This window comes from Carica papaya, chromosome 3, assembly GCF_054855325.1.
Source record: "Carica papaya isolate Zhongbai chromosome 3, ASM5485532v1, whole genome shotgun sequence".
In the NCBI taxonomy this organism is placed as follows: Eukaryota; Viridiplantae; Streptophyta; class Magnoliopsida; order Brassicales; family Caricaceae; genus Carica; species Carica papaya.
Window position 1 is genome coordinate 28,711,639 of NC_142311.1, and position 25,655 is coordinate 28,737,293.

Consider the following 25,655-nt stretch of genomic DNA (forward strand, 5'->3'; position numbering starts at 1 on the left):
TTTGCAGCGTAAACCAGAACAGGTGCGATCATACCAGCACTATTTCACCGAATCCCATCAGAACTCCGCAGTCAAGCGTGCTTGGGCGAGTGTAGTAGTAGGATGGGTGACCTCCTATGAAGTTTTCGTGTCGCACCCTTTATTTTGCAGATGAGACGTTAAACGTTACGCAGGACCGGAGCGACGGTCCACCGGTTCAATCGCAAACGTGAGTCATGGCACCGGGGCCTTTTACATAATATTTTTTGTGCATTCAATTAAAGCCCATCACGTAATAAGAGTGGCATTGCGAGCATCCTAAATAGTATAACAATAAAAAATGAGGTGCGGCGGGCGATCCGTTAATTTGGGCATGAGTCAAAACTTTGGGGCAGTTCTCTTATTAGAACTAGAAGTAGAAGTGAGGTACGCGCTCAGAGAAACAAATGACGGGAGGGGAGAGTGAAGGAGAAGGGGTATATGTATTTGTGGCGGAAACTAAAACGGCTGGGATCATACCAGCAATAGTTCACTGGATCCCTTCAGAACTTCGCAGTTAAACGTGCTTGTGCGAGTTTAGTACTAGGATGGGTGACCTCCTAGGAAGTCTTCGTGTTGCACTCTTTATTTTTCAGACGGGGCGTTAAACGTTATGCAGAACCGGAGTGATGGTCCACCTGTTCAATCGCAAACGTGAGTAACGGCGTCGGGGCATTTTGCTTAATATTTTTTGTGCATTCAATTAAAGCCCATCACGTGATAAGAGTATCATTGCGAGCATCTTAAATAGTAGAACAACAAAAAATAGGGTGCAGCAGGCGATTCGTTCATATGGGCATGAGTCGAGGTGCCGGGGCATTTCTCTTGATATTATAATTAGAAGCAGAGATGAGATGCACGCACTGCGAAACAAATAATGGGAGGGGAGAGGGAAGGAGAAAGGGTATATGTACTTATGGTGCAAACTAAAATGGGTGTGATCATACAACCACTAGTTCGCCGGATCCCATCAGAACTCTGCAGTTAAGCGTGCTTGTGCGAGTTTAGTACTATAATGGGTGATCTCTTGATAAGTCCTCGTGTTGCACCCTTCTTTTTGTAGACGAGGTGTTAAATATTACACGGGACTGGAGTGATGGTCTGTCGGTTCATTCACAAACGTGAGTCACAGTGCCGGGCCATTTTCCTTAATTTTTTTGTGCATTTAATTAATGCCCACCACGTAATAAGAGTGTCATTGCGAGCTTTGTAAATAGTATAACAACAAAAAACGAGGTGTGGTGGGCGATCCGTTCATACATGAGTCGAAACTTTGGGGCATTTTGCTTGATATTAGAACTAGAAGGAGAGGTGAGGTGCGCTTACAGTGAAACAAATGATGGGAGGGGAGAGGGAAGGAGAAGGGATATATGTATTTGCGGCACAAACTTGAATGGGTGCGATCATAGCAGCACTAGTTCACTGGAACCCATCAGAACTTCGCAGTTAAGCATGCTTGGGTGAGAGTAGTACTAGGATGGGTGATCTCCTGGGAAGTTCTCGTGTTACACCTTTCTTTTTGCAAACGGCGCATTAAACATTCAACGGGACTGTAGCGATGGTATGCCGATTCATTTGCAAATGTGAGGCACGACATTACGGTATTTTGCTTAATATTTTTCCAGCATTCAATTAAAGCCCATCACGTGATAAGAGTGTCATTGTGAGCATCATAAATAGTAGAACAACAAAAAACGAGATGCGGCGGGTGATCCGTTCATATTTGCATGAGTCGAGGTGCTGGAGCATTTCGCTTGATATAAGAGCTAGATGAAGATGTGAGGTGCGGGCACAGTGTAACAAATGACGAGAGGGGAGAGTGAAGGAGAAGGGGTATATGTATTTATGGCGCGAACTAGAACGAGTGCGATTATACCAGCACTAGTTCACTGGATCCCATCAGAACTCTACAATTAAACGTACTTTGGCGAGAGTAGTGCTAGGATGGGTGACCTCTTGGGAAGGCCTCGTGTTGTACCATTCTTTTTGCAAACAGGGCATTAAACATTATGCGGGACTGAAGCAACGGTCCGCCAGTTAATTCGCAAACATGAATCACGGCACTAGGACATTTTGCTTAATATTTTTTTCGCATTCAATTAAAGCCCATCACGTGATACTCGCCCAAGCACACTTAACTACGGAGTTCTGATTTGATCCAGTGCATTAGTGCTGGTATGATTGCACCCCTTTAATTTTGCGCTGCAAATAGATACACTCCTTCTCTTTCCCCCGTCCCCTCCCGTCATTTATTTCTTTGTGCATGCACACTTTACCTCTCCTTCTCGTTCCCACATCAGGTAAAATACCCTGGCACCTTGACTAACATTTGCGAGTAAACCAGTGGACCATAGTTCTAGTCGCGCGTAACATTGAACGCCCCATCTACAAAAAAATCAGTGCACCAGGAAGACTTCCCAGGAGGTCATTAATCCTAGTACTACTCTCGCCCAAGCACACTAAACTGCAGAGTTTTAATGGGATCCGGTGCATTAGTGATGGTATGATCGCACTCACTTAATTTCGTGCGGCAAATACATATACTCCTTCTCCTTCCCTCCCCCCTCTCGTCATTTATTTCCTTGTGTGTGCACATTGCATCTCTACTTCTCAGTCTAATATCAAGTAAAATACCCCGGTGCCTTGACTCACATTTACAAATAAACAAGTGGACCATAGTTCTAGTCGCGCGTAACGTTGAATGCCCCATCTGTAAAAAAATGAGTGTAACACGCGAACTTCCAAGGAGGTCACCCATTCAAGTACTACTCTCGCCCAAGCACACTTAACTGTGGAGTTTTGATTGGATCTAGTGCATTAGTGATGGTATGATCGCACCCCTTTAATTTTGCTGCAAATACATACACTGCTTCTCCTCCCCCCCGCCCTCATTAGTTTCCTTTGTGTGCACACTGCACCTCTTCTTCTTGTTCCCATATCAAGTAAAATGTCCTGGTGCCTTGACTCATATATGCGAATAAACCAATGGACCATAGTTCCTATCACGCGTAACATCGAACGCCTTATCTACAAAAAAATTGGTGCAACACAAGGACTTCTCAGGAGGTCACCCATCCTAGTACTACTCTCGCCCAAACACACTTAACTACAAAGTTCTATTTGGATCCAGTGCATTAGTGCTAGTATGATCGCACCCGTTTCATTCTGCGCTGCAAATATATACACTCCTTCTCTTTTCCTCCCCCTCCTGTCATTTTGTTTCCTTGTGCGTGCACACTGCACCTCTGCTTCTTGTTCTAATATCAAGTAAAATTCTCCAGTGCCTTAACTCACATTTGGGAATAAACCAACATACCATAGTTCCAGTCGCGCGAAACGTCGAACGCCCCATCTGCAAAAAAATGGGTCAACACGAGGACTTCCCATGAGGTAACCCATCCTAGTACTACTCTCTCCCAAACACACTTAACTATGGAGTTCTGATGGGATCCGATGCATTAGTGCTGGTATAATTGCACCTGTTTCATTCCGTGCTGCAAATACATACACTATTTCTCCTTCCCTCCCTTTTCCCGTCATTTGTTTCCTTGTGCGTGCACACTATACCTCTGCTTTTTGTTCTAATATCAAGTAAAATGCCCAGGTGTCTTGACTCACATTTGCGAATAAACCAGTAGACCGTAGTTCCAGTCACGTGCAACGTCGAACGCCCCATCTGCAAAAAAAATAGGTGCAACACGAAAACTTCCCAGGAGGTCACCCATCTTAGTACTACTCTCACCCAAGCACACTTCACTATGGAGTTCTAATGGGATTCGGTGCATTAGTGCTGGTATGATCGCACTCGTTTCATTCCGCGCTAGAAATACATACACTCATTCTCCTTCCCTCCCCCCTCCCATCATTTGTTTCCTTGTGCGTGCACACTGCACCTTTGCTTCTCGTTTTAATATCAAGTAAAAGGTCCCGGCGCCTTGACTCACATTTGCGAATAAACCAGCGGACCAAAGCTCCAGTCGCACGCAATGTTTATTGTGTCGTGTGAAAAAAAACAAGTGTAACACGAAGACTTTCCAAGAAGTTAGCCATCTTAGTACTACTCTCACCAAAGGATTAACTGCATAGTTCTTATGGGATTCGGTGCATTAGTGCTGGTCTAATCGCACCCGTCCCATTTCATGCTACAAATTCATGTGCCCTTTCTCCTTTCCTCCCTCCTCCTGTCATTTGTTTCGTTGTACGCGCACACTTCACCTTTGCTTCTAGTTCTAATATCAAGCAAAATGCTCCGATGCCTCGACTCTTGCCCATATAAATGGATCGCCCGCCACACTTCTATTTTCATTGTTATACTATGTAAGATACTCGTAATAACACTCTTATCACGTGATGGGCTTTAATTGAATGCACGAAAAATATTAAGCAAAATGCCCCGGCGCCATGACTCACATTTACGAATGAACCAGCAGATCGTCGCTCTGATCCCACATAATGTTTAATGCCCCGTCTGTAAAAAGAAGGATGCAACACGAGGACTTCCCAGGAGGTCACCCATCCAAGTACTACTCTCTCCCAAAAATGCTTAACTACGGAGTTTTGATGGGATCCGACGAATTAGTGCTAGTATGATTGCACTTGTTCCATTTCGTGCTACAAATAGATATACCCCTTCTCCTTTCCTCCCCCCCTTTGTCATTTTTCTCGCTGTGCGCCCCTGCACCTCTTCTTCTAATTCTAATATCAAGCGAAATGCCCCGGTTGCTCGATTCACGCCCAGATGAACGGACCACCTGTTGCCCCTCATTATTTGTAGTTCTGCTATGGAAGATTCTTGTAAGGACACTCTTATCACGTGGTGGAATATAAATGAATGCACGAAAAATATTAAACAAAATGCCCTAGCACCACAACTCACGTTTGGAAATGACCTGACAGACTGTTGTTCCGGTCGTGCGTAATGTTTATTTCCTCATGTGCACAGAAACAGGTGCAACACGAGGACTTTCCAAGAGGTCAACCATCTTAGTACTACTCTCACCCAAGGACACTTAACTGCAGAGTTCTTATGGGATTCAGTGCATTAGTGCTGGTATTATCGCACCCGTCCAGTTCCGCGCTACAAGTGCATATGCCCCATCTCTTTCCCTCCCCTCTCTCGTCATTTGTTTCGCTGTGCGCGCATACTTTATCTCTGCTTCTAGTTCTAATATCAAGTGAAATGCTTTGGTACCTCGACTCATGCCCATATGAACGGATCGCTTGCTACACCACTATTTTCATTATTCTACTATGTAAGATACTCGTAATAACACTCTTATCCCATGATGGGCTTTAATTAAATGCACGAAAAATTTTAAGCAAAATGCCCCGACACGTTTGCGAATGAACTGGCGGACCGTCGCTCCGGTCCTGCGTAACGTTTAACGCCCCATCTGAAAAAAAAAGGGTGCAACACAAGGACTTCTCAAGAGGTCACCCATCCTATTTCTACTCTTGCCCAAAAATGCTTAACTGCGGAGTTCTGATGGGATCCGGTGAATTAGTGCTGGTATGATCACACTCATTCAATTTCGCGCTGCAAATAGATATACCCCTGTTCTTTTCCTCCCCCCTTCCATCATTTTTTTTGCTGTGCGCACACCTTGCACCTCTGCTTCCAATTCTAATATCAAACGAAATACCCCGGCAGCTCGACTCACGCCCAGATGAACGGACCGTCTGCCACACCTCGTTTTTTATTATTCTACTTTGTAAGCTACTCGTAATGACACTCTTATCACGTGGTGGACTATAAATGAATGCACAAAAAATATTAATAAAAATGCCATGGCACCGAGACTTACACTAGCGAATGAACCTGTGGACTGCGTCTCTGATCGTGCGTAATACTTAACACTCCATTCGAAAAAGGATGGGTGCAACATGAGGATTCAGTGGGATTCTAATGACACTTAACTGCAGAGTTCTTATGGGATTCAGTGCATTAGTGCTAGACTGATCGCACCCGTCCCATTCCCCGTTATAAATGCATTTACCCCTTCGCCTTCCCCCCCCCCCTCCGATCATTTGTATCACTGAACACGCACACCTCACATCTGTTTCTAGTTTTAATATCCTGCAAAATGCCCTGGCCACTCCCAAATGAATAGATTGCTCGTCGCACCTCTCTTTTCATTGTTCAACTATGTAAGATACTCGTAATAACACTCTTATCACGTGGTGGGCTATAATTGAATACACGAATAATATTTAGCAAAATGCAACGGTGCCGTGACTCACATTTGCGAACAAACCGGTGAACTTTCGCTCTGGTCCTGCGTAATATGTAAAGTCTCGTATGTGAAAAGAATGGTGCAACACGAGGACTTCCTAAGAGGTCACCCATCCTATTACTACTCTCGCCCAAGCACGCTTAACTGTGAAATTGGGATGGGATCCAGTGAATTAATGTTGGTATGATCAAACCTATTCTAATTTACGCTGCAAATATATATATTCTTTCTCCTTCTCGCCCCCCTCCCGTCATTTATTTCATTGTGCGTGCACACTGCACTTCTGCTTCTAGTTCTAATATTAAAAAAAAAATGCACTGACACCTCGACCCATGCCCATATAAAAGGATCGCCCGCCACGCCTCTGTTTTCATTGTTCTACTATGTAAGATACTCATAATAACACTTTTATCACGTGATTGGCTTTAATTGAATGCACGAAAAAAATTAAGCAAAATGCCCTGGCGTCATGACTCATGTTTGCGAGCCAGCAGAATGTCGTTCTGGTCCCACACTCGTCCCATTCCCCACTACAAATGCATGTGCTCTTTCTCCTTCCCTGCCCCCTCTAGTCATTTTTTTCATTGTACGCGTACACCTCACCTCTGCTTCTAGTTCTAATTCAAGAGAAATGCTCCGGTGCCTCGACTCATGCCCATAGGAACGGATCACCCGATGCACCTCTATTTTTGTTGTTTTACTATGTAAGATACTCATAATAATACTCTTATCACGTGATGGACTTTAATTGAATGCATGAAAAACATTAAACAAAATGCCCCGGCACCGTGACACATGTTTGTAAATGAACCGGCTGACCGTCGCTCCAGTCCCGCGTAACATTTAACGCCCCATCTGCAAAAAGAAGGGTGCAACACGAGGACTTCCTAGGAGGTCACCCATCCTTGTACTACTCTCACCAAAACATGCTTAACTACGGAGTTCTGATGGGATCCGGTGAATTAGTGCTAGTATGATCGCACCAGTTCCATTTTGCGCTGCAAATATATATCCCTTCTCCTTCCCTCCCCCCTCCCGTCATTTGCTTCGCTGTGCGCGCAGACCTCACCACTGCTTCTAGTTCTAATATCAAGCAAAATGCCCCGGTGCCTCAACTCATGCTTAGATGAAAGGATCACCCGCCGCACTTTTGTTTTCATTGTTCTACTATATAAGATACTTGCAATAACACTCTTATAACGTGATGGGATTTAATTGAATGTGCAAAAAATATTAAGCAAAATGCTCTGGCGTCGTAACTCATGTTTGCGAATGAACCGTAGACTGTCGCCCCGGTCCTGCGTAACGTTTAATGCCTCGTCTGCGAAAAGAATGGTGCAACACGAGAACTTCCCAGGAGGTCACTCATCCTAGTACTACTCTCACCCAAAAACACTTAACAGTGGAGTTCCAATGGGATCTGGTGAATTAGTTCTGGTATGATTGCACTTGTTCCATTTCGCGCTGCAAGTAGATCTACCCCTTGCCCTTCCCTCCCCCTCCCATCATTTTTTTGGTTGTGCGCGCACCCCACACCTCTGCTTCTAATTCTAATATCAAGCGAAATGTCTCGACGACTTGACTCATGCCTAGATGAACGAACCACCTACCGCACCTCATTTTTTTATTGTTCTACTATGTAAGATACTCATAAAGACACTCTTATAATGTGGTGGAGTATAAATGAATGCACAAAAATTATTTAGCAAAATGCCTTGACGCCGCGTGTAACGTTTATTTTCTCATGTGCACACAAATAGGTGCAACACAAGAACTTTCCAAGAGGTCAACTATCTTAGTACTACTCTCACCCAAGGACACTTAACTGCAGAGTTCTTATGGGAATTGGTGCATTAGTGCTGGTATTATCGAACCCGTACCATTTTGTACTACAAGTGCATGTGCCCCTTCTCCTTCCCTCCCCCCTCCCATCATTTATTTTGCTGTGCGTGCACACCTAACCTCTACTTCTAATTCTAATATCAAGTAAAATGCCCTGGCATCTCGACTCCTACCCATATTAACGAATCGCTAGCCACACCTCTGTTTTTGTTGTTCTACTATGTAAGATACTTGTAATAACACTCTTATCACGTGATGGGATTTAATAGTATGCATGAAAAATATTAAGCAAAATGTCCCAACGCCGTGACTCATGTTTACGAATGAACACGAGGATCATCGCTCTGGTCCCGTGTAAAATTTAATGCCCCGTCTGGAAAAAGAAGGGTGCAACATGAGGACTTCTTAGGAGGTCACCCATCCTAGTACTTTTCTCACCCAAAAATGTTTAACTACAGAGTTCTGATGGGATCCGGTAGATTAGTACTGGTATGATAGCACTCGTTCCATTTCGTGCTGCAAATTCCTCTTTTCCTCCCCCCTCCCATCATTTGTTTCGCTGTGCGCATACCTCGCCTCTGCTTTTAACTCTAATATTAAGCGAAATGCTCTGGCAGCTCAACTTGCGCTCAGATGAATGAACCGTCCGCCGCACCTCATTTTTTTTATTCTACTATCTAAGATGCTCATAATGACACTCTTATCACATGGTGGACTATAAATGAATGCACAAAAAATATTAAGCAAAATGCCATGGCGCTAAGACTCACACCGGCGAATGATCCCGCAGACCGTCGCTCCAGTCCTGCGTAATGTTTAATGCCCCGTCTGCAAAAAGAAGGGTGCAACATGAGAACTTCCCAAGAGATCACCCATCCTAGTACTACTCTCGCACAAGCATGAGTGTTATCGCACATGTTTTAGTTTGCGCCGCATATACATACAGCCCTTCTTCTTCCCTCTCCCTTCCTGTCATTTGTTTCACTGTGCGCGCACCTCACTTCTTCTTCTAGTTCTAATATCAAGCAAAATGCCCCGCTGCCTCGACTCATGTCTATATGAACGGATCGCCTGTTGCACCTCACTTTTCATTGTTCCACTATCTAAGATACTCGTAATTACATTCTTATTACGTGATAGGCTTTAATTAAATATGCGAAAAATATTAAGCAAAATGCTCTCACGCTGTGACTAACGTTTTTGAATGAACCAGCAGACCGTCACTTTGATCCCGCATAATGTTTAACGCCCCTTATGCAAAAAGAATGGTGCACCACGAGAACTTCCCAGCAGATCATCAATCCTAGTACTACTCTCACCCAAGCACGCTTAATTGCGGAGTTCCAATGGGATCCGGTGAACTAGTGCTGGTATGATCGCACCCATTGTAGTTTGCACTGCAAATACATATGCCCCTTCTCCTTCCTTCTCCCCTCCCGTCATTTGTTTCGCTGTGCGTGCACCTCACCTCTACATCAAATTCTAATATTAAGCGAAATGACTCGACGCCTCGACTCATGCCCATATGAACGGATCGTGCTGCACCTCATTTTTCGTCGTTCTACTATTTAAGATGCTCACAAGGACACTCTTATAAGGTGATAGGCTTTAATTGAATACGCAAAAAATATTAAGCAAAATGCAACGGCGCCATGACTCACATTTGTGAATGAACCGGCTGACCATCACTCCGGTCCTGAAAAATGTTTAACACCCCGTCTTCAAAAAGAAGGGTACAACACGAGAACTTCAAAGGAGGACACCTATCCTAGTACTACTCTCGCCCAAGCACACTTAACTGCAGAGTTCTGATGGGATCTGGTGAACTATTACTGGTATGATCTCAACCGATCTAATTTACGCCGCAAAGACATATACCCCTTCTCCTTCCTTCTCCCCTCCCATCATTTGTTTCGCTATGTGCATACCTCACCTCTTATTATAGTTCAAATATCAAGCGAAATGCCCCGACGCCTCGACTAATGCCCATATGAATGGATTGCCCTCTCCATCTCGTTTTTCATTATTCTATTATGTAAGATGCTCTAAATGACACTCTTATCACGTGATGGGCTTTAATTGAACGCGAAAAAAATATTAAGCAAAATGTCCCGACGCTGTGACTCACGTTAGTGAATGAATCGGTGGACCGTTGCTCTGGTCCCGCGTAACGTTATCGCTCCGTCTGCAAAAAGAAGGGTGCAGCATAAGGACTTCCCAAGAGGTCACCCATCCTAGTACTACTCTTGCCAAAGCACGCTTAATTGTGGAGTTCTGATGGGATTCGGTGAACTAGTGCTGGTATGATCGCACCCATTCTATTTTACGCCACAAATACATATACCCCTTCTCCTTCACTCTCCCCTCCCGTCATTTGTTTCTTTGTGCACGCACCTAAGCTCTACTTCTAGTTATAATATCAAGCGAAATGCCCGGTGCCTTGACTCACGCCCATATGAACAGATCGCCCGCCCCACCTCATTTTTTATTGTTCTACTATTTAAGTTGCTTGCAATGACACTCTCATGACATGATTGGCTTTAGTTGAATGCGTGAAAAATATTAAGCAAAATGCTCCAGTGCCGTGACTCACGTTTGCAAATGAACCGACAAACCGTCGCTCTGGTCCCGCGTAGCGTTTAACACTCCGTGTGCAAAAAATAAGGGTGTAACATGAGGACTTCCAAGGAACCACCCATCCTCGTTCTACTTTTGCCCAAACACACTTAACAGCGGAGTTCTAATGGGATCTGGTGAACTGGTGCTGCTATGATCGCACAAATTCTTGTTTGCGCCGCAAATACATATACCCCTTCCCCTTCCCTCTCCCTTCACCTTTGCTTCTAGTTTTAGTATCAAGTGAAATGCCCCAGCACCTCGACACATGCCCATATGAACCGAATGCCTGCTGCACCTCATTTTTCATTTTTCTACTATGTAAGATGCTTGCAATGACACTCGCATCACGTGATAGACTTTAATTGAATGCGCAAAAAATATTAAGTGAAATGCCATAGCGTCTTGACTCATGTTTGTGAATGAACTGGCGGACCATCACTCTAGTCCTGTGTGATGTTTAATGCCCCATTCGTAAAAAGAAGGGTGCAACATGAGGAATTCCCAGGAGGTCAACCATCCTAGTACTACTCTCGCCCAAACACGCATAACTGTGGAGTTCTGAATGGATCCGGTGAATTATTGCTAGTATGATCGCAACCTTTCTTATTTGCGCCGCAAATACATATGCCCCTTCTCCTTCCCTCTTCCATCCCGTCATTTGTTTTACTGTGCGTGCACCTCACCTCTACTTCTAGTTCTAATATCAAGCGAAATGCCTCGACGCCTCGTCTCATGCCCATATGAATGGATCGCCCGCCGCACCTCGTTTTTTATTGTGCTATTATTTAAGATGTTCACAATGACACTCTTATCATGTGATGGGCTTTAATTGAATGTTGAAAAAATATTAAGCAAAATGCCCCAGTGCCGTGACTCACGTTTGCGAATGAACAGGTGGACTGTCGCTCTTGTCCCGCGTAACGTTTAACACCCCGTCTGTAAAAAGAAGGGTGCAACACGGGAACATCCTAGGAGATCACCCATCCTAGAACTACTCTCACCCAAGCACGTTTAACTGCAGAGTTCAGATGAGATCTGGTGAATTATTGCTGGTATGATCGCACCCTTTCTTATTTACACCGCAAATACATATGCCCATGCTCTTCCCTCTCCCTTACCATCATTTATTTTGTTGTGCGCGCACCTCACCTCACCTCATTTTTTGTTGTTCTACTATTTAAGATACTCACAATGACACTCTTATTACGTGGTAGGCTTTAATTGAATTCACAAAAAAATTAAGCAAAATTCCGTGGCACTGTGACTCACTTTTGCTAATGAACCGGCAGACCATCGCTCTGGTCCCGTGTAATATTTAACACCTCTTCTGCAAAAAGAAGGGTGCAACACGAGGACTTCTCAAGTGGTCACCCATTATAGCACTAAACTCGCCCAAACAGTCTTAACTGCGGAGTTCTGATGGGATTCGGTGAACTAGTTCTTGTATGATCGCACCCATTCTAGTTTGCGCCGCAAATACATATACCCCTTCTCCCTCCCTCTCCCCTCCCATTATTTGTTTCACTGTGCGCGCACCTTATCTCTGCTTCTAATTCTAATATCAAGCGAAATGCCCCAACGCCTTGACATATGCCCATATGAACGAATCGCCCGCCGCAACTCGTTTTTCATTATTATACTATTTGAGATACTTGCAATGAAACTCTTATCATGTGATGGGCTTTAATTGAATGCGCAAAAAATATTAAGCAAAATGTCCCGGTACCGTGACTCATGTTTGCGAATGAACCGGCAGACCATCGCTCCGGTCCCGCATAACATTTAATGCATTGTCTGCAAAAAGAAGGGTGCAACACTAGGACTTCCTAAGAGGTCACCCATCCAACTCTCGCCCAAGCACGCTTAACTTCGGAGTTCTAAAGGGATCCGGTGAACTAGTGTTGGTATGATCGGATCTGTTCTAGTATGCGTTGTAAATACCTATACCCCTTCTCCTTCACACTCCCCTCCTATCATTTGGTTCTTTGTACACGCACCTCACCTCTATTTCTAGTTATAATATCAAGCGAAATGCTCCAGTGCCTCGAATCATGCCCATATGAACAGATCGCCCGCCGTACCTCATTTTTTGTTATTCTACTATTTAAGCTGATCACAATGACACTCTTATCACGTGATTGGCTTTAACTAAATGCGCAAAAAAATATTAAGCAAAATGCACCAACCCGTGACTCACATTTATGAATGAACTGGCGAACCATCGCTCCGGTCCCGCGTAATGTTTAACTCCCCGTCTGCAAAAAGAAGGGTGCAACACAAGGACTTCCTAAGAGGTCACCCATCCTAGTACTAGTCTCGTCCAAGCACGCTTAACTTCGGAGTTCTGATTGAATCGAGTGAACTAGTACTGGTATAATCACACCTTTTCTAGTTTGCGCCGTAAATAGATATACCCTTTTCCCTTCACTCTCCCCTCCCCTCATTTGTTTCTCTGTACGCGCACCTCACCTCTGCTTCTAGTTCTAATATAAAGCGAAATTCCCCAGCACCTCGACTCATACCCATATGAACGAATCGCCCCCTGCACCTCATTTTTTGTTGTTCTACTATTTAAGATGCTTGCAATGACACTATGATCACGTGATGGGCTTTAATTGAATGTACAAAAAATATTATTCAAAATGCCCCAGCGCCGTGACTCACGTTTGCAATTGAACCGGTGGACCGTCACTCCAGTCCCACGTAACATTTAATGCCCTTTCTGCAAAATGAAGGGTGCAACATGAAAACTTCCTAAGAGGTCACCCATCCTAGTACTACACTCACCCAAGCACGCTTAACTGCGGAGTTTTGGTGGGATCCGATGAACTAGTGCTAGTATGCTCGCACTCGTTCTGGTTTCTACCGTAAATAGATATACCACTTCTCTTTCACTCTCCTCCTTCGTCATTTTTTTCTCTGAGCGTGCACCTCACCTCTACTTGTAGTTTTAATGTCAACCGAAATGCCCCGGTGCCTCGACTCATGCCCATATAAACGGATCACCCGTTGCACCTCATTTTTTGCTGTTATACTTTTTAAGATGCTCGCAACGACACTTTGATCACGTGATGGGTTTTAATTGAATACGCAAAAAATATTATGTAAAATGCCCCGACACCGTGGCTCACGTTTGTGATTGAACTGGTGGACTATCGCTCCGGTCCCATGTAACGTTTTGCCCCATCTGTAAAATGAAGGGTGCAACACGAAGACTTCCTCAGAGGTCACCCATCCTAGTACTACACTCGCTCAACCATGCTTAACTGTGGAGTTATGATGGGATCCAGTAAACTAGTGCTGGTATGATTGCACCCATTCTGGTTTGCACTGCAAATACATATACCCCTTCTCCTTCACTCTCCCCTCCCGTCATTTTTTTCTATGAGCGCGCACCTCACCTCTACTTCTAGTTCTAATATCAACCGGAATGCCCCAGCGCCTCGACTCATGCCCATATGAACGGATGGCCCACCGTGCCTTATTTTTCGTTGTTCTACTATTTAAAATTCTCGCAATGACACTCTCATCACGTGATGGACTTTAATTGAATGCATGAAAAACATTAAGCAAAATGCCTCGGTACTATGACTCACGTTTGTGTATGAATCGGTGGACCGTTGCTCCTGTCCTGCGTAATGTTAACGCTCCATCTGCAAAAAGAAGGTTGCAAAACGAGAACTTCCTAGGAGGTCACCCATCCTAATACTACTCGCGCCCAAGCACGCTTAGCTGCAAAGTTCTAATGGGATCCGATGAAGTAGTGCTGGTATGATCGCACCCTTTTCTATTTGTGCTGCAAATAAATATTCGCCTTCTCCTTCCCATTCCCCTCCCATCATTTGTTTCACTGTGCGCACACCTCACCTTTGCTACTAGTTCTAATATCAAGTGAAATGCCCCAGCACCTCGACTCATGCCCATATGAACGGATCGCCCGCCGCACCTCGTTTTTCATTGTTTTTTATTTAAGATACTCACAATGACACTCTTATCACGAGATGGACTTTAATTCAATACGTAAAAAATATTAAGCAAAATGCCCCAGCGTTGTGACTCACGTTTGCGAATGAACTGGTCGACCGTCGCTTAAGTCCTGCGTAACGTTTAATGCCTGTCTGCAAAAAGAAGAGTGCAACACGAAGATTTCCCAGGAGGTCATCCATCCTAGTACTACTCTCGCCCAAACACGCTTGACTGCGGAGTTCTAATGGGATTCGGTGAACTAGTGCTCGTATGATCACACTCGTTCTAGTTTGCGCCACAAATACATATACCCCTTCTACTTCTGTCTCCCCTCCTGTCATTTGTTTCACTTTGCGCACACCTCGCCTCTGCTTCTAGTTCTAATATCAAGCGAAATGCTAACGTCTTGACTCATGCCTATATGAACGGAACGCACGTCGTACCTTTGTTTTTGTTGTTCTATTATGTAAGATACTCATAATAAAACTCTTATCACGTGATAGGCTTTAATTGAATGCACGAAAAATATTAAGCAAAATGCCCTGGCATCATGATTCACGTTTGCGAATGAAACGGCGGACCATCGATCTTACCCCGCGTAATATTTAACACCCCGTCTTTAAAAAGATGGGTGCAACACGAGAACTTCCTAGGAAGTCACCCATCTTAGAACTACTCTTGCCCAAGCACGCTTGCCTACAAAGTTCTAATGGGATCTAGTGAATTAATGCTGGTATTATCACACCTGTTCTAGCTTGCGCAAAAAATACATATACCTCTTCTCCTTCCCTCCCCCGTCCCATCATTTGTTTCACTGTGCGCGTACACCTCACATTTACTTCTAGTTCTAATATCAAGCGAAATGCTCTAGTGCCTCGACTCACGCCTATATGAATGGATTGCCCACCGCACCTCATTTTTCGTTGTTCTATTATGTAAGGTGCTCGCAATGACACTCTTATCACGTGATGGATTTTAATTGAATGCGTAAAAATTATTAAGCAAAATGCCCTGGCACCATGACTCACGTTTGCGAATGAACAGGCGGACCGTCGCTCCAGTCCCGCGTAACATTTAATGCCCCGTCTGCAAAAAGAAGGGTGCAACATGAGGGCTTCCTAGGAGATCACCCATCCTAGTACTACTCTCACCCAAACACGCATAACTGTAGAGTTTTGATGGGATCCGGTGAATTAGTGCAGGTATGATCGCACCCTATCTTGTTTGCGCCGCAAATACATATACCACTTCTCCTTCCCTCTCCCTTCCTGTTATTTGTTTCGCTGTGTGCGCAACTCACCTCTATTTCTAGTTCTAATATAGAGTGAAATATCCTAACACCTTGACTCATGCCCATATGAATGGATCGCCCGCCGCACCTCATTTTTTATTTTTCTACTATTTAAGATGCTCACAATGACACTCTCATCACGTGATGGGCTTTAATTGAATGCATGAAAAGTATTAAGCAAAATGCCCCGGCATCGTGACTCAAGTTTGTGAATGAACCGGTAGATCGTCACTTCAGTCCCATGTAACATTTAATGCCCCATCTGCAAAAAGAAGGGTGCAACACAAGTGCTTCCCAAGAGGTCACCCATCATAGTACTGCTCTCGCCCAAGCACGCTTAACTGCAAAGTTCTGATGGATCCAGTGAACTAGTGCTGGTATGATTGCATCCCTTCTAATTTGGACCGCAAAGACATATATCCCTTCTCCTTCCCTCTCCCTTCCCGTCATTTGTTTCGCTGTGCGCGCAACTCACCTCTACTTCTAGTTCTAATATCAAGCGAAATGCCCCAGCGCCTCGACTCATGTCTATATGAACGGAACACCCGCTGCACCTTTTTTTTGTTATTCTACTATGTAAGATGCTCGTAATAATAATCTTTTCACGTGGTGGGCTATAATTGAATGCACGAATAATATTAAGCAAAATGCCCCGGCACTGTGACTCACGTTTGCGAATGAACCGACGGATTATCGCTCTAGTCCCGCCCTGACACCAAGCGCAACATTTAACGCCCCATCTACAAAAAGAAAATTACAACACGAGTACTTCTCAGGAAGTCACCCATCCTAGTATTACTCTTGCCCAAAAAAGCTTAACTGCGGAGTTCAGATGAAATGAATATCAAGCGAAATGCCACAGGGGCTCGACTCATGCCCAGATGAAATGAATGCACAAAAAAAATTAAGTAAAATTCCCTGACACCACGACTCACATTTACGAATAAACCGACGGACAATGGTTCTGGTCGCGCATAATGTTAATGTCTCGTGTGCAGAAAACCAGGTGTAACACGAGGACTTTTCAAGAGGTCAACAATCTTAGTACTGCTCTCACCAAAGGATACTTAACTGCAGAGTTCTTATGGGATTCGGTGCATTAGTGCTGGTCTGATCGCACTCGTCCCATTCCGCGCTACAAATGCATCTGCCCCTTCTCGTGCTGGTCTGATCGCACCCATCCCATTCCGCCCTATAAATGCATGTGCCTCTTCTCCTTCCCTCCCCCCTCCCGTCATTTATTTCACTGTACGCGCATCCCTCACCTCTGCTTCTAATTCTAATATCAAGCGAAATGCCCCGGTGCCACGACTCATGCCCATATGAACAGATCGCCTACTACACTTCTATTTTTATTGTTCTACTATGTAAGATACTCCTAATAACACTCTTATCACGTGATGGGCTTTAATTGAATGCACAAAAAATATTAGACAAAATGCCCCAGCGCCATGACTCACATTTGTGAATGAACTGGTAAACCGTCGCTCCGGTCCCGCGCAACGTTTAACGCCCCCGTCTGCAAAAATAAGGGTGCAACATGAGGACTTCTCAGGAAGTCACCCATACTAGTACTACGATCACCCAAAAATGCTTAACTGTGGAGTTCTGATGGGATTCAGTCAATTAGTGTTGGTATGATCGCACCTATTCCATTTTGCACTGCAAATACATATACCCCTTCTCCTTTCCTCCCCCCTCGCGTCATTTTTTTTGGTATGCACGTACCCTGCACCTCTGCTTCTAATTTTAATATCAAGCGAAATACCCCGGTGGCTCGACTCATGCCTAGATGAACGGACCGTGTAGTGTGCTCGCACAGCGAAACAAATGATGGAAGGGGGGAGAGAAGGAGAAGGGGTATATGTATTTGCAGCACGAAATGGAAGGGGTTCGATCATACCAACACTAATGCACCGCATCTTGTTGAACTCCTCTATTAAGCATGCTCTGGTGAAAGAAGTACTAGGATGGGTGACCTCCTGCGAAGTCCTCGTGTTCCACCCGTCTTTTTATAGACAGGGCGTTAAATGTTATGCGTGACGGGAGCCACAATTTGCCAGTGTGAGTCACGGCGCTGGGACATTTTACTTAATATTTTTCATGCATTCATTTATAGTCCATCACGAGATAAGAATATCATTACAAGTATCTTACATAGTAGAACAACAAAAATAGAGTTGTGGTGGGTGGTCTGTTTATCTAAGTATGAGTCGAGACACCTGGGCATTTTGCTTGATATTAGAACTAGAAACAGAGGTGCGGTGTGCACGCACAACAAAATAAATGACAAGAGAGGAGAGGGAAGGAGAAGTGGTATATGTATTTGCAGCGTGGAATGGAAGTGGTGCTTAATATTATTCGTGTATTCAATTATATCCCACCACGTGATAGAGTGTTATTACAAGTATCTTACATAGTAGAACAATGAAAACAGAGGTGCGGAAGGTGATTTGTTCATCTGGGCATGGCTGGGGCATTTTGCTTGATATTAAAACTAGAAATAGAGATGAGGTGTGCGTGTACAGTGATACAAATGATCGGAAGGGGGAGGGAAGGTGAAGGGACACATGCATTTGTAGCGGGGAATGGGACGAGCGCGATCAATCCCACACTAATGCACTGAATCCCATAAGAACTCTACAGTTAAGTATCCTTTGAATCCCGCTGAATCCTCGTGTTGCACCTGTCTTTTTTCAGATGGAGCATTTAGCATTACGCACAACCGGAGACGCAGTCCACTAGTTCATTCGCTAGCGTGAGTCTTGGCGCCATTATTTATAGTCCACCACGTGATAACAATGTCATTACGAGCAGGTTATATAGTAGAATAATAAAAAATGAGGTGCGGCAGACGGTCCGTTCATCTGGGCATGAGTCGAGCCACCGGGGCATTTTGCTTGATATTAGAATTAGAAGCAGAGGTGCGGGGTGCGCGTACAATAATAAAAATGACTGGAGGGGGGAGGGAATGAGAAGAGGTATATGTATTTGCAGCATGAAATGGAATAGGTGCAATCATACCAATACTAATTCACCGAATCCCATCAAAACTCCATTGTTAAGCATTTTTGGGCGAGGATAGTACTAGGATGGGTGACTTCCTGGGAAGTCCTCGTGTTACACCCTTCTTTTTGCAGATGGGGCTTTAAACGTTGCACGGGACCGGAGCGACGTTCTGCCGGTTCATTCACAAATGTGAGTCACGGTGCTGGGGCATTTTGCCTAATATTTTTTGTGCATTCAATTAAAGCTCATCATGTGATAAGAGTGTTATTACGAGTATCTTACATAGTAGAATAATGAAAATAGAAGTGTGGCAGGCAATCTGTTCATATGGGCATGAGTTGAGGCGCCGGAACATTTTTCTTAATATTAGAACTAGAAACAGAGGTGAGGGGTGCGCATACAAAGAAACAAATGACAAGAGGAGGGAGGGAAGGAGAAGGGGCACATGCATTTGTAGCGTGGAATGGGACGAGTGCAATCAGACCAGCACGAGAAGGGGCACATCCATATGTAGCACAGAATGGGATGGGTGCGATTAGACCAGCACTCATGCACCAAATCCCATAAAAACTCTGCAGTTAAGTGTTTTTTGATGAGAGTAGTACTAAGATTGTTGACCTCTTAAAAAGTCTTCATATTACACCTATTTTTTTGCACATGAGACATTAAACGTTACACGCGACCAGAACCACGGTCCGTTGGTTCATTCGCAAACGTGAGTTGCAATGTCAATGCATTTTGCTTAATTTTTTTCGTGCATTCATTTCATTTGGGCGTGAGTCGAGCCGTCGAGGCATTTTGTTTGATATTAGAATTAGAAGCAGAGGTGCGGGGTACGCGTACAGCAAGAAAAATGATGGGAGTGGGGAGGGAAAGAGAAGGGGTATATTTATTTGCAGCGCGACATAGAACGGGTGCGATCATACCAGCACTAATTCACCAGATCCCATTAGAACTCCGTAGTTAAGCGTTTTTGGGTGAGAGTAGTACTAAGATGGTTGACCTCTTGGAAAGCCCACGTATTGCACCCTTCTTTTTGCACATGAGGCAATGAACATTACGCGCCATCGGAACCACGATCCATCGGTTAATTTGCAAACGTGAGTCACGGCGTCAGGGCATTTTGCTTAATATTTTTCGTGCATTCATTTATAGTCCACCACGTTATAAGAGTCTCATTACGAGCATTTTACATAGTAGAACAACGAAAAATGAGGTGCGGTGGGCGGTCCGTTTATCAAAATGCTGGTATGATCAAACCTATTATAATTGGCGCTGCAAATACATATATTCCTTCTCCTCTTCGCCCCCCTCCCATAATTTATTTCGCTGTGCGTGCACACCGCACGTCTGCTTCTAGTTCTAATATCAAAGGAAATGCACCGGTGCCTTGACCCATGCCCTTATGAAAGGATCGCCTGCCGTGCCTCTGTTTTCGTTGTTCTACTATGTAAGATACTCGTAATAACTCTCTTATCACGTGATGGGCTTTAATTAAATACACAAAATATTTTAAGCAAAATGCCCCGTCGCCATGACTCACATTTACGAATGAACTGACGAACCGTCGCTCTGGTCCCGCGTAATGTCTAGTGCCGCGTCATAAAAAAGAAGGGTGCAACACGACGACTTGCCAAGAAGTTACCCATCCTAGTACGGCTCTCGCCCAGGTACGCTTAACTGCAGAGTTCTGATGGGATCCGGTCAATTAGTGCTGGTATGATTGCATCGGTTCTACTTCGCGCCGTAAATACATATACCCATTCTCCTTCCCGCCCCCCTCCCGTCATTTTTTTCGCTGTGCACACACCCCACACATCTGCTTCTAATTCTAATATCAAGGAAAATGCCTCGGCAGCATGACTCGCGCCCAGATGAACGGAAAGCCCGCCGCACCTCATTTTTCGTTGTTCTACTATGTAAGATGCTCGTAATGATACTCTTATCATGTGATGGGCTTTAATTGAATGCATAAAAAATATTAAAGAAAATGCCCCGGTGCCATGACTCACGTTTGCGAATGAGTAGGCAGACCGTCGCTCTTGTTTTGCATAATGTTCAATGCCCCGTCTGGAAAAAGAAGGGTGCAACACGAGGACTTCTCAGGTGTCACCCATCCTAGTGCTACTCTCACCCAAAAACACTTAAATGCGGAGTTCTGACAGGACTCGGTCAATTAGTGCTGGTATGATCGCACTCGTTCTTGTTCGTGCTGCAAATACTATACCCCTTCTCCTTCCTTCCCCCTCCTGTCATTTGTTTCGTTGTGTGTGCACACCTTACCGCTACTTCTAGTTATAATATCAAGCGAAATGCTCCAATGCCTCGACTCAAGCCCATATGAACGGATTGCCCGCCGCACCTTTGTTTTCGTTGTTCTACTATGTAAGATACTCATAATAACACTTTTATCATGTGATTGGCTTTAATTGAACGCACAAAAAAAAATTAAGCAAAATGCCCCGGCGCCGCGACTAACGTTCGCAAACCAGTAGACCGTCGTTCTGGTCCCGCGTAACATTTAATGCCCCATCTGCAAAAAGAAAAGTGCAACACGAGAATTTCCCAGGAGTCTAGTACTACTCTCACTGAAAAATGATTAACTGTGGAGTTCTGATGGGATCCGGTGAATTAGTGCTAGTATGATCGCACTCGTTCTATTTCACGCTGCAAATAGATATACCCCTTATCCTTCCCTCCCCCTTCCCGTCATTTTTTTTTGTTGTGCGCACACTCTACACCTCTGCTTCTAATTCTAATATCAAGTAAAATGCCCCAGCGGCTCGACTCACGCCCAGATGAACGAACCGGCCCCCCGTACCTCATTTTTCATTTTTTTACTATGTAAGATGCTCATAATGACACTCTTATCACGTGGTGGACTATAAATGAATGCACAAAAAATGTTAAGAAAAATACCTTGATGCTGCGACTCACGTTTGTGAATGAACCGACAGACCATGGTTCTGGTCGCACATAACATTTATTTCCTCGTTAGCACAAAAATAGGTGCAACACGAGGACTTTCTAAGAGGTCAACCATCTTAGTACTACTTTCACCCAAGGACACTTAGCTGTAGAGTTCTTATGGGATTCGATGCATTAATGCTGGTATCATCACACCCGTCCCATTTTGCGTTACAAGTGCATGTGCCCCTTCTCCTTCCCTCCCCCCTCTTGTCATTTATTTCATTGTGCGCACACACCTCACCTCTGCGTCTAGTTCTAATATCAAGAGAAATGCCCTGGCGACTGGTCCTATGCCCATATGAATGGATCGCCTGTTGCATCTCTGTTTTCGTTGTTCTATTATGTAAGATAGTCGTAATAACACTCTTACCACGTGATGGGCTTTAATTGAATGCACAAAAAATATTAAGCAAAATGCCTCGGCATCGTGACTCACGTTTGGGAATGAACTGGCAGATCGTTGCTCCGGTCCCACGTAACGTTTAACGTCCCGTCTACGAAAAGAAAAGTGCAACACGAGGACTTCCCAGGAGGACACCCATCTTAGTACTAATCTTGCCCAAAAATGCTTAACTGCGGAGTTCTGATGGGATCTAGTGAATTAGTGCTAGTATGATCGCACTCGTTGCGTTTCACGCTGCAAGTAGATATATCCCTTCTCTTTCCCTCCCCCCCTCTCGTCATTTTTTTCACTATGCGCACACCCTGCACCTTTGCTTCTAATTCTAATATCAAGCAAAATGCTCCGCCAGCTTGACTCACATCCAGATGAATGGACCATCCGTCGCACCTCATTTTTTATTATTCTATTATATAAGCTGCTCGTAATGACACTCTTATTACGTGGTGAACTATAAACGAATGCATAAATAATATTAAGCAAAATGCCATGGTGTCAAGACTCACGCCGGCGAATGAACCGATGGACCGCGTCTCTGGTCACGTGTAGTGTTTAATGCTCTATCCGAAAAAAGACGAGTGCAACACGAGGATTCAGTGGGATTCCAAGGACACTTAACTGCAGAGTTCTTATGGAATTCAGTGCATTAGTGCTGGACTGATCGCACCCGTCCCATTCCCCGCTACAAATGCATGTGCCACTTCGGCTTCCCTCCCCCCTCCGATCATTTGTATCACTCTACACTACACCTCACCTCTGTTTCTAGTTTTAATATCAAGACAAATGCCCCGGCACCTTGACTCACGCCCAGATGAACGAATCACCAGCCGCACCTCTGTTTTCGTTGTTTTACTATGTAAGATACTCGTAATAACACTCTTATCACATGATGGGCTATAATTGAATGCACGAATAATATTAAGCAAAATGCCTGGCGCCATGACTCACGTTTGCGAACAAACTGACAGACTGTCGCTCCGGTCCCACGTAACGTTTAACATCCTGTCTGCAAAAAAAAAGGTGCAACACGAGGGCTTCCCAAGAGTTCTGGTGGGATTCAGTGAATTAGTGCTGGTATGATCAAACCTATTCTAATTCGCGCTTTAAATATATATATCCCTCCTCCTTCCCTCCCCCCTCCCATCATTTATTTCACTGTGCGCGCACACCGCACATTTGCTTCTAGTTTTAATATCAAGTGAAATGCACCGGCAACTCGACTAATGCCCATATGAACGGATCGTCCGCATCACCTCTATTTTTATTGGTCTATTATGTAAGATACTCGTAATAACACTCTTATCAAATGATGGAGTTTAATTAAATACACAAAAAAATTTAAACAAAATGTCCCGACGCCGTGACTCACATTTGTAAATGAACCGGCGAACCATCGCTTCAGTGTCGCATAACGTTTAATGCCCCGTCTGTAAAAAGAAGGGTGCAACACAAGTACTTCCAGCAGGTCACCAATTCTAGTACTACTCTCACCCAAGTACGCTTAACTACAGAGTTCTAATGGGATCTGGTGAACTAGTGCTGGTATGATCGCACCCATTCTTATTTGCGCCGTAAATACATATACCCCTTCTCCTTCCCTCTCCCCTCCCGTCATTTATTTCGCTATGCGTGCACTTAACCTCTGCTTCCAGTTCTAATATCAAGCAAAATGCTCTGGTGCCTCGACTCATGCCAATATGAATGGATCGCCCGTTGCACCTCATTTTTGTTATTTTACTATGTATGATACTCGCAATGATACTCTTATCACATTATGGGCTTTAATTGAATGCGCAAAAAATATTAAGCAAAATACCCCGACGCCGTGACTCTCGTTTGCTAATGGACCGGCGGACCGTCACTATGGTCCTGAGTAACGTTTAACGCCCTGTCTGCAAAAAGAAGGGTGCAACACAAGGACTTCCTAGGAGGTCACCAATCCTAGTTCTACTCTCACCCAAGCACACTTAACTGCGAAGTTCTAATGGGATCTAGTGAACTAGAGCTGGTATGATCGCACCCGTTCTAGTTTGCTCTGTAAAGACATATACCTCTTCTCCTTCCCTCTTCCCTCCCATCATTTGTTTCACTATGCGCTTCTCACCTCTGCTTCTAGTTCTAATATCAAGCAAAATGCCTCGGCACCTCAACTCATGCCTATATGAACGGATTGCCCGTCGCACCTCATTTTTCCTTGTTCTACTATGTATGATACTCGTAATGATACTCTTATCATGTTATGGGCTTTAATTGAATGCTCGAAAAATATTAAGCAAAATGCCTCGGCTTTATGACTCTTGTTTGCGAATGAACTGATGGACCGTCGCTCCAGTCTCGCATAACGTTTAAGGCCCCGTCTGCAAAAAGAAGGGCGTAACACGAGAACTTCCTAGGAGGTCACCCATCCTAGTACTACTCTCGTCCAAGCACATTTAACTGCGAAGTTCTTATGTGATCTAGTGAACTAGAGCTAGTATGATCACACCCGTTCTAGTTTGCGCCGCAAAGATATATACCCCTTCTCCTTCCCTCTACCCTCCCATTATTTGTTTCACTGTGTACGCACTTTACCTCTGTTTCTAGTTCTAATATCAAGCGAAACGCCCGGCGCCTCGACTCATGCCCATATGATCGAACAGCCTGCCACACCTTATTTTTCGTTGCTCTATTATGGAAGATACTCGAAATGACACTCTTATCACTTGATGGGCTTTAATTAAATACGTAAAAAATATTAAGCAAAATTCCCAGGCACTGTGACTTATGTTTGTGAATGAATCGGTGGACCGTCACTTCGGTCCCGCATAACGTCTAACGTCCCATCTGAAAAAAGAATGGTTCAACACAAGGACTTTCTAGGAGGTTTCACCCATCTTAGTACTACTCTCGCCTAAGCACGCTTAACTGCAGAGCTCTGATGGGATCTGGAGAAATAGTTCTAGTATGATCGGACACATTCTAGTTTGTGCCGCAAATACATAGTGCCCTTCTACTTCCCTCGTCCGTCCCGTCATTTGTTTTGCTGTGCACGCACCTCACCTCTGCTTGTAATTCTAATATCAAATGAAATGCCCCAGTACCTCGACTCTTGCCCATATGAACGGATCGCTCGCCGCACCTCGTTTTTCATTTTTTTACTATATAAGATACTCGTAATGATACTCTTATCACGTGATATGCTTTAATTGAATGCGCAAAAAATATTAAGCAAAATGCCTTGGCGCCGTGACTCATGTTTGTGAATGAATCGACGGACTGTCGCTCTGGTCTCGCGTAACGTTTAATACCCGGTCTGCATAAAGAAGGA

General features: G+C 44.4%; 27 pseudogenes; 3 read left to right on the forward strand and 24 right to left on the reverse strand.

Moving 5' to 3' along the window:
- Positions 1–20: 20 nt before the first annotated feature.
- On the forward strand, positions 21–139 carry LOC148267734 (5S ribosomal RNA; annotated as a pseudogene).
- A 1,274-nt stretch (positions 140–1,413) lies between these two features.
- LOC148267735 (5S ribosomal RNA) lies at positions 1,414–1,532 on the forward strand (annotated as a pseudogene).
- Positions 1,533–2,739: 1,207 nt separating this feature from the next.
- LOC148267736 (5S ribosomal RNA) lies at positions 2,740–2,858 on the reverse strand (annotated as a pseudogene).
- Positions 2,859–3,056: 198 nt separating this feature from the next.
- LOC148267737 (5S ribosomal RNA) lies at positions 3,057–3,175 on the reverse strand (annotated as a pseudogene).
- A 205-nt stretch (positions 3,176–3,380) lies between these two features.
- Positions 3,381–3,499, reverse strand: LOC148267738 (5S ribosomal RNA; annotated as a pseudogene).
- Positions 3,500–3,706: 207 nt separating this feature from the next.
- Positions 3,707–3,825, reverse strand: LOC148267739 (5S ribosomal RNA; annotated as a pseudogene).
- A 1,138-nt stretch (positions 3,826–4,963) lies between these two features.
- LOC148267740 (5S ribosomal RNA) lies at positions 4,964–5,082 on the reverse strand (annotated as a pseudogene).
- A 340-nt stretch (positions 5,083–5,422) lies between these two features.
- LOC148267741 (5S ribosomal RNA) lies at positions 5,423–5,541 on the reverse strand (annotated as a pseudogene).
- Positions 5,542–7,117: 1,576 nt separating this feature from the next.
- On the reverse strand, positions 7,118–7,236 carry LOC148267742 (5S ribosomal RNA; annotated as a pseudogene).
- A 347-nt stretch (positions 7,237–7,583) lies between these two features.
- Positions 7,584–7,702, reverse strand: LOC148267743 (5S ribosomal RNA; annotated as a pseudogene).
- A 775-nt stretch (positions 7,703–8,477) lies between these two features.
- Positions 8,478–8,596, reverse strand: LOC148267744 (5S ribosomal RNA; annotated as a pseudogene).
- A 762-nt stretch (positions 8,597–9,358) lies between these two features.
- On the reverse strand, positions 9,359–9,477 carry LOC148267745 (5S ribosomal RNA; annotated as a pseudogene).
- A 346-nt stretch (positions 9,478–9,823) lies between these two features.
- On the reverse strand, positions 9,824–9,942 carry LOC148267746 (5S ribosomal RNA; annotated as a pseudogene).
- Positions 9,943–10,289: 347 nt separating this feature from the next.
- On the reverse strand, positions 10,290–10,408 carry LOC148267747 (5S ribosomal RNA; annotated as a pseudogene).
- A 1,251-nt stretch (positions 10,409–11,659) lies between these two features.
- LOC148267748 (5S ribosomal RNA) lies at positions 11,660–11,778 on the reverse strand (annotated as a pseudogene).
- A 272-nt stretch (positions 11,779–12,050) lies between these two features.
- Positions 12,051–12,169, reverse strand: LOC148267749 (5S ribosomal RNA; annotated as a pseudogene).
- An 809-nt stretch (positions 12,170–12,978) lies between these two features.
- LOC148267750 (5S ribosomal RNA) lies at positions 12,979–13,097 on the reverse strand (annotated as a pseudogene).
- Positions 13,098–13,445: 348 nt separating this feature from the next.
- LOC148267751 (5S ribosomal RNA) lies at positions 13,446–13,564 on the reverse strand (annotated as a pseudogene).
- An 812-nt stretch (positions 13,565–14,376) lies between these two features.
- On the reverse strand, positions 14,377–14,495 carry LOC148267752 (5S ribosomal RNA; annotated as a pseudogene).
- A 346-nt stretch (positions 14,496–14,841) lies between these two features.
- Positions 14,842–14,960, reverse strand: LOC148267753 (5S ribosomal RNA; annotated as a pseudogene).
- A 346-nt stretch (positions 14,961–15,306) lies between these two features.
- Positions 15,307–15,425, reverse strand: LOC148267754 (5S ribosomal RNA; annotated as a pseudogene).
- A 350-nt stretch (positions 15,426–15,775) lies between these two features.
- On the reverse strand, positions 15,776–15,894 carry LOC148267755 (5S ribosomal RNA; annotated as a pseudogene).
- Positions 15,895–16,242: 348 nt separating this feature from the next.
- On the reverse strand, positions 16,243–16,360 carry LOC148267756 (5S ribosomal RNA; annotated as a pseudogene).
- Positions 16,361–19,890: 3,530 nt separating this feature from the next.
- On the forward strand, positions 19,891–20,009 carry LOC148267757 (5S ribosomal RNA; annotated as a pseudogene).
- A 2,444-nt stretch (positions 20,010–22,453) lies between these two features.
- Positions 22,454–22,572, reverse strand: LOC148267758 (5S ribosomal RNA; annotated as a pseudogene).
- Positions 22,573–23,786: 1,214 nt separating this feature from the next.
- Positions 23,787–23,904, reverse strand: LOC148267759 (5S ribosomal RNA; annotated as a pseudogene).
- An 812-nt stretch (positions 23,905–24,716) lies between these two features.
- On the reverse strand, positions 24,717–24,835 carry LOC148267760 (5S ribosomal RNA; annotated as a pseudogene).
- Positions 24,836–25,655: the final 820 nt, after the last annotated feature.